Consider the following 9,726-nt stretch of genomic DNA (forward strand, 5'->3'; position numbering starts at 1 on the left):
GTTCCAGCAAATTTGCCGCCTGTAGTCATTTGCTCATTATCTGGCTTCCTTTTGTAATCTATTTTGTTTTGCTATTTTAAGACTCTTCCTTTTATATATTTTGTTATAATCAGAAATACAGTTTAGTTTTATGCAGTCAATAGATCTACTTTGTTGATTTACTTTGTTTGGGTGAAGTCATTAGTGTTTCCTTGCCAATTCTAAACGGCAGTTTACTTATCTTGAAATACTTAATTTAAATAACAGAATACTGGCTCAGACACTTAGTTAAAATTAATCTTTTCTACTCTACACAAAGTCGACCTCGGCGGAATTTTAACTCAGAACGCAAAGACAAATGAAATACCTACCGCTAAGCATTTCGCCCGGCGTGCTAACGTTTCTTATTTCTTTATTACCCACATAGAGAGAACAAACAAGGACAGACAAACGGATTAAGTCGATTACATCGACCCCAGTGCGTAACTTATTTAATCGACCCCGAAAAGATGAAAGGCAAAGACGACCTCGGCGGAATTTGAACCCAGAACGTAACGGCAGACGAAATACTGCTAAGTATTTCGCCCGGCATTATCTAATGTATATCTCCTCTTTTTAAAGAGTAGTGTGCAATCTAAAGGAGATTTTTTGCTGTTTCTAGCTGGTCGAATGCCACTCCTGCGTTGGCTCACTAAGTGCTTACTTCTAACTCTTTACTCTTTACTCTTTTACTCTTTTACTTGTTTCAGTCATTTGACTGCGGCCATGCTGGAGCACCGCCTTTAGTCGAGCAAATCAGCCCCGGGACTTATTCTCTGTAAGCCCAGTACTTATTCTATCGGTCTCTTTTGCCGAACCGCTAAGTGACGGGGACGTAAACACGCCAGCATCGGTTGTCAAGCAATGCTAGGGGGACAGACACACAAACACACACACATACACATACACATATATATATATATATATATATACGACAGGCTTCTTTCAGTTTCCGTCTACCAAATCCACTCACAAGGCATTGGTCGGCCCGGGGCTATAGCAGAAGACACTTGCCCAAGATGCCACGCAGTGGGACTGAACCCGGAACCATGTGGTTGGTTAGCAAGCTATTTGCCACACAGCCACTCCTTGGCCTATTGAGCTTTTAACTGTTGAGTTTTTCTTGTGAAATCCTCGTGCTGCATCAAATTCGGTTTTTTTTAAAACTTAATTCAGAGAAAGGACTGTGACCACGACTTTTCTGTGATCTCCCAGATTGGTCACTTCAGTTTATTATGATGGTGGTCACTTCAGTGTATTATGATGGTTAGATGTGTGGCAGCAGAGCAATTTCGAGTATGTGAGTAATATGTTAATATGGGGCATAGTTGATTCGTAACTGGCCAGTGAGTTTAACTATTTTTAGGTCTTAAGGAGAAAGTCTAGCCATTGGCATACACATAGATTTAACGAGAGATATCTACGTTGCATCCGGGTAACGCCTGTGCGCGGTATTCTGCGATAAATGAAAAGTGTTAACATCTGCAATTAAATAAGCGTTGTCAGAGGTCACTGCAAACAGAACGTTACTGTACTGGACGAAATATTTGGAAGACGTATCCGAATGTTGGGATACGCCAAAGTTGATAGTATGAATCACAAAGAATACCACCGGCGCTTGTGGAGGTGATGTCATCTCACAGGAAGTTTCCAAACGAATTTATTTGGCGACCCAATATGAGAGATGTGATCCACCTAAAAAAATGCTTCAATTGTCTCAGGAAGAGTTTACTTGTTCCAGTCATTAGACTGTGGAGGCGCGTGGCTTAGTGGTTAGGGTGTCAGCATCATGATCGTAAGATTGTGGTTTCGATTCTTGGACCGGGCGATGCGTTATGTTCTTGAGCAAAACACTTCATTTCACGTTGCTCTAGTCCACTCAGCTGGCAAAAATGAGTAACGCTGAGATGGACTGGCGTCCCGTCCAGCTGGGGAACACATACGCCATTGAAACCGGGAAACTGGGCCCATAAGCCTGGATAGGTTTTAAGAGGGCGCTTTATTTTTTTATATTTTTTTAGTCATTAGACTGCAGCCATAAGACGGCGAGCTGGCAGAAACATTAGAACTAAGGGCGAAATACTTAGCGGTATTTCGTCTGTCTTTACGCTCTTAGTTCAAATTCCGCTAAGGTCTACTTTGCCTCTCATCATTTCCGTGTCGATAAATTAAATACCAGTTGCGTACTGGGGTCGATCTAATCGACTGGCCCCTCCCCCAAACTTTCAGGCCTTGTGCCTAGATTAGAAAAGAATTAGACTGCTGGGGCACTGCTTTGAAGAATTTTAGCCAAATGAATCAAGCCCAGGACTTTTTTTTGAAGCCTGGTACTTATTCTCTCGGTCTCTTTTGTCGAACCGCTCCGTTACGGGGGAGGTAAACAGACCAGCACCGACTGTCACGCGGTGGGACAACACACAGACACAGACACACACGTACATATACAAGTGGATGAGTGGTAAGAAGTTTACTTCCAAACCACATGGTTCCGGGTTCAGTCCCCTTGCATGGCACCTTGGAGCAAGTGTCTTCTATTATAGCCTCGATAGATGGAAACTGAAAGAATCCCATAGTATGTATATATATATGTGTGTGTATTTGTGTGTCTGTCCTCCACCATTGCTTGACAACCGATGTTGGAGTGCTTAAGTCCCCGTAATATAGCAGTTCGGCAAAAAAGAACGATAGAGTAAGTACTGGACATACTCAGAATAAGTTCTCGGGTTGATTTGTTAGACTAAAGGTGGTGATCCAGCATGACCACCGTCAGAATGACTGAAGCGTGTAAAAGAATAAAAGAAAGCATATATATAGTATTAATTTGAAAGAGACAAGTTCCAGGGTCAATAATACTCCTAATCAAAGTCGGATAAGTAATTGCATAAATACATATAGATAAATTAAGAAGTCCGAGCTGATGTGATAACAGTTCCCGATAATCCAAAAGAGAAGTCCTCAAATTATTCGTGGGATTGTAAAAATATGTTTAAGAATATAGTTATTATATACAAATATAAACATTTCATAAATTCCGGGATTCCATGTTGTTGGGCGAATGTTCATAGTGTAAGAAAAATTTCAAAAAAAAAACGATAAATAAATAAAAAAATTACGAGGTTTATGAAATATGTGCTAATATAAACTAGGACGAGTTCAAAATTTGGTGGGATAAGATGATTAAAATGTATAGATAAAATAATGATTATAATGAGAAGAATTTAAAAGTAGAAAAGTACTTATGTCAACATGAAATCAAACACTCTGAGATCTTGTGTAAGAATAAAAAGAGTGGTTACCTAGTTACTTACACTTGGAAGACAATATGTAGAGTGTAGTTTTCAACTATCTAGAATAAAATCTACTGGGAGTTTTCGACTGTATTGTAGTTAATAGTGATAAATCTACTAAATTCTCAATATACTGGAACCATATATCCAGCTTTATCTACACAAAAAGGTAGGGTGTAGGTTAGTAATAAGGGAATGCCTGATGGGAAAGGGGTGATAATTGGAAGAAAGAAGGATAAGAAGGGCCATTTGGATTATTATGTTAAAGGGGCAGATAATGAAAAACCGAAGGGATAAGCAATATAAATTCAGAGAATAAGGGAGGTAGTATATTATAACCTAGCAAATTTGTAATGTTAAAGCTAGAAAATTAAAATCAATATATAGAAGGCTAGAAATTAAATTCAAAATTTAATAACGGGATACTTTAATGTATAAGAAAACATATATTAAAGCTTTTCATAAATATAGTGTATAGATCATGATAGACATATTCTCTAATGAATGTGTAACGGAATTAAATTATCATACAAATAGAAACTTATAGTATACGTTAAACTAATATAAGAACTATTCGCTTCATTGCGGGTGGATAAATATAGGAAATCGCAAGAAATGGTATCCAATATACGGGGTAGTAAAATTAGAGATATTTCAAAAGTATAAGGGAGTATGTTCAGATACAATATTTAATCAATATCATCTATATATATAAACTGAGGATGTGTGTGTGTGTATGTGCGTGTGTGTGTGTGTGTGTGTGTGTGTGTGTGTGTGTGTGTGTGTGTGTGTGTGTGTGTTGTGTGTGTGTGTGTAAACCCTGCAGAACTTCTGAAGTTCGCAATTGATTTTCCCGAAACTGAGAACATACATTACTTATGTTCCAGAAATGGTTTTAGACTCTTAAAATTTTCCACATAATGAGTAATGGGGCTCCTGGGGGGAAGAAAACCCCCTTTCTTGGGGTACGTACGATTGCCCGCATAGTCCGCGCATTGCTTCTGTCCAAAATGGAGAAACAGCTACTGAAATTATATAAGTAGGCTGTATTAAATGGACGAACCGATGTAGACTTCAAACTGCAATGTAGACTTCAAACTAAGTGGTAGCAATAATAGCCGGTTCCCATAGTCTCATTATTGGAATGAAAACTGTTTGGAACGCACTATGTTTATAATGAAAAATATGCTAAAATATGTTAAATCCTGAGCAACTATTTTCTTTTAGCTTCAGTATCAATGTCTTCCTTCTATGCATAGACGAAGCTCAAACAAATCTTCAGTTATTGGTTACAAACCGAAATATTGCATGTACATTAACCTACTAATTTATTGTGACTAAGGCCGAACCACGTTAGTGAGAGACAGTGTCCTTAACGCGACACTGCATGTCCGGACGCTACATGCAGAATTGTTTTCGTTTGGGAGCTGAGTTGTCCTCACAATGGTTGAATATTGTTTATCTGAAGGAATGCATGGTTGAGCCACGACTATTGATTCCCAACCACATCAGCAACCCAACGTCACACGACCCAACTACGTTTGTTCGAGACTGTGTCCTTAATATGACCTTGCGTACCCGGACGCTGCATGCAGAACTGTTTTCGTTTGGGAGCTGAGTTGTCCTCATAATGGTCGCACGTTGTTTACGCTAAGGAGTTGAGCCATGACTATTGATTCCAAACCGAAATATTACATGGCAGTGTTGTTTTCAATCGCTTCCTTGCCATCCCAACCTTACCACGTCATTTCTTTCATGTAGATTTCTCTCATGTGGTGCTGTTAAGCGCGCCCACAGGCTTAGTTCATCACATAGATGTAGTTCTATATCTGCTGATTGTTCAGCGCAGTGCTTTTCAAACTTTTTGCTGGAGCGGAACCCCAAGAAAACATTCCACTGGCTCGGGGAACCCCTGTGCAATAATTTAATAGTCTTATGCACACATATCTGCACAGAAGAATTTAAAATTACTGCCGATTTTAGCAGTTTTGTAACTTCTTGCGGAACCCCTGGACTGTACTGGCGGAACCCTAAGGTTCCGAGGAACCCTGGTTGAAAACCACCGGTTCAGCGTGATAGCGGCAATGCCGACAGCCGCAATGGAGAGTATATCCACTGAAAGTTTTTTGGTGCGCTCAAAAATCACATACCCCACCCACTTTTCAATGACAAGGTTAGGGCATGGAATCTTCCAAAGAGACGCATGACATCTCACTTAGTCGAAGTAGCCCTTCATTTACTCCACAAATGTTTTGTTGTCAATGCTGCACTTCCCCATATCACATGTTTCAACTTAATTGTACCATATATACAAACTATGCCATTTAAATCCCGAGGAACGCCGGGTATGACTGCTAGTTAATAATTATAAAGGGTATGAAGACTTGTACAACCACAAAGCTTAATTTATAGTTATATACAACATACTTTAATGACCTACACGTGTTTCCGTTGCTGAGTCAATAACAATAGCTATTCTATTGACTGGGAACTAATTAGTACTACTTAGCCTTATCAAAAAATTGATGCGACTTTCGCGCAGAGGAGCTTTACCAAATATTTACATCAAAATGCACATTAATTAATACAAGGATCCATTCTTTCTCATTCACAAAAGGAGCCCCCACCCCTAAATTTTGCTTAGATTGCTTTCAATTTTGGTGTATCGATGTAATTCTGAATTTTGATCACGATTAACCAATTACTTTATCTCATAAATTAAAGAATCAGGTTGTTAGTTGGCATTAAAGTTGAGAAGTTTGGGTAATTTTAGCCAATCAACAGACGGCGTGGCATTAGCAACTTGTTACCATGTCAACTACACGCTGTGTTGTGGTTGACTGTTATCTGTGCCGCCGTTGTCTATGGCGATTTTTACACACTTAATTATTCACATTACAAGATTCATTTCCCCCGAGTGTTTTGTTTTAATTTTTCTGTGTGTGTATATTACATAATTTTCTGTGCTTCAGTGTGTTAGTATTTTTCTGTGATTTTTTTTCTGTTAGTATTTTTTGTGTGTTAGTATTTTTACATATTTCTTATTTCATATATTTTTGGGACTCATTGACACAGATAGCTGAATTTATGATTTCACTAGGTTAATTCTGTTCATAAAAATTTTAATTAGGAGTATTTCTTAAACCGTTAGCTTCACATCTCAACAGCTTAACTGAAATTTAACCCACGCAACAGGAACTGAGAGGGATATCGTGGAACAGAGAAACTGTGGATGACACATAATTTGACGTTAATTTTGAATTCTGCACGCAAAAACGTATGATACAGGTATTCTTTTCTTTGGGTCAAATTCTTTGTTGACCAGTGTTATTCTTATCGTAGTTAACAAATCCAAGCATCAAAACGTTACTCAACTTTGGAGTTTTGGAGACAGACGCTCCCTTCACACACACACACACACACACACATGAATGCATAAATGAACACATAAACTTATATATGAATACATACATTCACATGTACTTATATATTAATGATGTACACAAATACATGACAGGTATACATAATACTGAAGTACGCATAAAGTAAACACATTCAGACAAATGTATTAATATAACAAATTAAAAAAAATAATATTACCAATCAATGAAGAAACAAGAGAAACAGTAAGATGATGTACGTTGATTTTATTAGGTATTTCTGTTTATTTAGAAACCTACAATGAACAGGTCAGACGCTAAACTCTAAATTTCACAGGGTACAACCTCAAAGCTCTCACATAATGAGTAATGGGGCTTCTGGGGGCAGAAAATCCCCTTTCTTGGGGTACGTACGATTGACCGCATGGTCCACGCATTGCTTCTGTCCAAACTGGAAAAACAGCTACTGAAATGATATAAGTAGGCTGTATTAAATGGACGAACCGATGTAGACTTCAAACTGCAATGTAGACTTCAAACTAAGTGGTAGCAATAATAGCCGGTTCCCATAGTCCCATTATTGGGAAGAGAACTGTTTGGAACGCACTATGTTTATAATGACTTTTCTGTCTCGCTATTGGATAAAAAGTACAATTTTTTTTATATTTAAACCTCTGTAACTTTTTTTCTCAAATTCTTTTTCTCCACAGCATCATACCTTCAAAACAAAGAGACTGGAAGGCTACATTATTATAGCAGGTTTTCAGATTTTTTACTTCCTTTTAAAAAATACATATTTTGCGAATGAAAAAAACTAGATCCAATATAAGTTACGAACAAGCCCTTTGGTGTTTACAGACGCACGGTTGAACCTTTAAGAGATATAAAGACAATTCTAGGCAGCCAACGCCCTAGAAATAATCGGGTTTGATATCACAAATAGGAAAAACATGACCTAAACATAAAAATATTTAATAACCATCATTAATAAAAAAAATCCCCTACACAATGTACGATACAAATAATGAGTAGCCCAACCAATAAGTTAATACAACTAAAGAACCCTTCAATGCAGACACTACACTGGGAATCAAAAATAACACTTACAACCATTAAAACGAACAAAAAGCTTTACAAAAGCAACAATCTCGGCCATAACCTATTTTGAGACCAAACCCTAACTTCGGTCAACGACTGGGGGGAAGCTGAGGTCAACAGCACATACCTATAAATAACAACACTCCCCACTTCCCATTTTGTGAATGTAAAATGTTCCATACTCTTTATTATTGTTAACCATGATCAGCAAGGTGGTTCTCCCAGAGTGAGGCCCTTCCATTGCACTCCGGTTGGGTTGACCTTTGCGATCGCCCTAAATGTGGGCGACTCGGGTGCGCTATTTCTAAGTGTGGGGTCTGCGTTCGCGCTCACCTCGGAAATCAAACAAAGAACAGATTATTATTATTATTAATTTTAATATACATTCCAGACAACTTTTACTGTCCAACGGAGAATTCACGAATTATCTATCGGAAGAATTCACGGAATGACTAACAACTAAAGGTAGTCACAGACGTCAGATATTGATTGCTGTGGTTAGCCGTTAACTGGAACTTATCTGAGAGCTGATAGGGTGTCTACCCGTATAATATATCCCGCCAAACCTATTTGTGTGTGTGTGTGTGTGTGTGTGTGTGTTTGTGTGTGTGTGTATGTGTGTGTGTCCACCCAACTGCGTGACAGCTGGTGCTGGTCTGTTTATGTCTCCGTAACGGAGCGGTTCGACAAAAATGACCGATAGAATAAGTACTAGGCTTTTTAAAAAACTAAGTATTGGAATCAATTCGATCGACTAAAATTCCTCAATTCTTGAAACATTCCAGCATGGCCGCAGTCTAATGACTGGAACAAATAAAAGATAGAAAAATATTTAAAATAACTATGTATTTAATACAGCTGAAAGTAGAGACGTTAACAGGATACTAAATATGAAAGGAAGCGAAAACCAGCAAAAGAATTTCCGCAGCTGCCAGACAAGACAAGAGATAGTTACTTATGAATGAATGCATCGGCACTTTCATTATCGCTGGTATTTTTTTTGTCAATGATTGGTCTTTACGATAGGGGTAAACACATTACTACGTCAATGAATCGGATTCGTGAAATTAAGTCAATAGACCAACTAGAATAACCACACAAAGAACTTCTATGTTGCCATTTATCTTTTAAGTGAACCTAGTTACTTTCCACTCAAACTGAAACAACAAAGAGATAAAAGGCTGAAGTAAATTAGGTGTAGGCGTGCCTGTGTGGTAAGAAGTTTGCTTCCCAACCACATGGTTTCGGGTTCAGTCCCACTGCATGGTATTTTAGGCTAATGTGTTTTACGATAGCCCCGGGCCTATCAAAGTCATGTGGGTTGACATGGTATACAGAAATTGAAAGAAGCTCGTCACATATACACATAAATGTGTTTGTGTGTTTTTCCCCACAACCAATTGACAACCGGTTTTGTTTATTTACGTACATGAACTTAGCGGTTCTGTTGGGGTCGATTTGTTCGACTAATCTGACGGAACCCTTCGTGACAGTGCCCCAGCATAGCTGCAGTCTAATAAGTGAAACAAGTAAAAGATAACTGGTTAAAATTAACGGAAAACTTTCCTCCCTCATTTATCTCCCTCATTATTTAAATGTTAAAATAATTATGTTCTCTAATAGGCAACATTAACTGCAGTGAATTATTTACTGCAGAATAGTTTCCGGAATTTAGCGCGCCAGAACTCTGACATTTGAAACTAACCCCAATGTAATCGCTAGAACTAAGCAGGTGTCCGGTTTTATACAGAAAACTAGTGGTTAGTTTTACAAATTATATTGTTTTTGGAACGATCGTACTGATGAATCTACGGACGAAGGATTACGTGAGAAATTTATTCGGTAATAGACGAAATCGGTAAACGATTAATACTTGATTTTTATATAATTTTCATCTGTCTTACCCGCCTATGTTCTGGTGTTCGCTGAATTTTCTCTGGAGA

At 38.2% G+C, this 9,726-nt stretch overlaps 1 non-coding gene across 1 annotated transcript; it reads left to right on the forward strand.

Annotated features, from left to right (window-relative positions):
• The first annotated feature begins 7,961 nt into the window (after positions 1–7,961).
• On the forward strand, positions 7,962–8,120 carry LOC115219867. Its single transcript, XR_003882378.1, has one exon. It is a non-coding gene; the product is annotated as a U1 spliceosomal RNA (small nuclear RNA).
• The last annotated feature ends 1,606 nt before the right edge of the window (positions 8,121–9,726 follow it).

This window comes from Octopus sinensis, linkage group LG1 (assembly GCF_006345805.1).
Source record: "Octopus sinensis linkage group LG1, ASM634580v1, whole genome shotgun sequence".
NCBI classification, from domain to species: domain Eukaryota; kingdom Metazoa; phylum Mollusca; class Cephalopoda; order Octopoda; family Octopodidae; genus Octopus; species Octopus sinensis.